Here is a 1,602-nt window from a genome sequence, read left to right as displayed (position 1 = left end):
CCAGTGCCCCCTGCCCCACAACGGCCCCCCTGCCTCTACCCTGGTGCCCCCTGCCCCCTGCCAGACCCCTGGCTCCTGCCCAGTGCCCCCTGCATTGCCCTGGCCCCCTGTGCTCTCCCCTGGTGCCCCTGCTCTGCCCAAGTCCCCTCATCCTGGCTCAGTCCTCCTGCACCCGTCAGATTTCCTATCTCCCCACCCAGCCCAGCCCCAGAAGCTGACAGTGAGAGCACCCATCCCTGCCCCAGTGCTGCCTGAGCACCCCAGGGTGGGTCCCCATGGTTCCTGGGTCCCCCTAACCTCCCCAGCCCCTCTCAGACACCCCTAAAAGTGCCCACTTGCCCACTGACCCCCAGCCATCTCCCCTGCTCCGGGAGGTGCCCCCATCTCCCACGTCCCGTTCCTCCCAGATCCAGGGCCCCATGTCCTGGGTGGGCAGCAAGGGATGCCTGGGCAGCCCAGGGAGAGGGGGATGTCGCTTGGCAGGGGGCAAGAAGGGACACGGGCAGAGTGCTTCATGGAAAGCCAGCTCCGAGCTGCGTCCGTGCGTCCCCAGAGCCAGGACGGAAGGACAACTCGGCCCTCTGGCTATTTCTGCCTATGGCATGGGCACCCTCGGGTGCCAAGCACCAGGCAGAGCCCGCTGGCCAGAGGAGAACGGGCTGTGGGACACCCCCCGCCGGCAGCCTCAGTGGTGTCACCTCTTCCCATCTCTCTGACTTGGCACCAACGTGCTGCAAACGCTTGCCAGTGGAAGAAAATGGGTGGGGAAAGCAGCCTGCTCCTGCCAGAAAAGGCGGCCTGGGACCGGCCTCGCAAGGCTGAGAAGAGGCTGCCTCTGCTCTCCTTTTCAGTTGTCAAAGGCGTAATTAAACGTCCCCTTTGCTTTGCCTCCCTCAAGCTGGTCGTGCCCTGCCGCCCCGGCCTCATGGACCCAGCCTGTGCCACTGCCTAGGCATCTCTGCTGAGCTCTCCCCTGTCCACTCACCCCTCGCTCCTCCTGGGAGCCTGGGCTGGAGCCGGGAGTGAGGGGAAGGCTCCCTGCCCACCGCTCCATTGCGTCCAGCCATCGGCACTGCCCAGGGAATTGGTAGAAAAGAAAGTAAAATTGCCTTTGCCTTGCTGGGTCGTGCTCAGCCTGCCCAGCAAGGCTTTGTGCCGAGTTCAAGAGCAATGAGACCTTCCCATGTCCCCAGTCCTATCCCCGGTGCAGCCACTGTCCTCCCTGGGTCCCCCCGGGGGTCCCAGCTCTCCTTTGCATGCCCCTTTCCAAGCCCGCCTTAGGCGTTGCGACGGATGCTCCACAATCCATCTCGGACACCCTCGTTTGCACCAACACCAACACCTTGGATGTGTAACGGCCTCGGGAGCTGCAGCACCAGCCTGGGAGGCTGCCCGGTGCTGCTGGGGTGGTATGGCTGCACCCCGGGGGTACTGGGCTGCCCGGGGCAGGGCAGCTCATCCCCCTGCTGCTTTCCTCCTGCACCCCAGAATGGGGCGGTGAACCTGCCCAGCCCTGCTCCGGTTCACCCACCCCACCCGGCAGCGCGGGGCAGCGCGGGGTCCCCCCGCGGCCTGGAGCATCCCTGGGGCCGGAGCATCCTT

Source organism: Egretta garzetta, unplaced genomic scaffold, assembly GCF_000687185.1.
Source record: "Egretta garzetta isolate BGI_Z169 unplaced genomic scaffold, ASM68718v1 scaffold27, whole genome shotgun sequence".
NCBI lineage: Eukaryota > Metazoa > Chordata > Aves > Pelecaniformes > Ardeidae > Egretta > Egretta garzetta.
Note: the sequence above shows the minus strand (reverse complement) of the source record.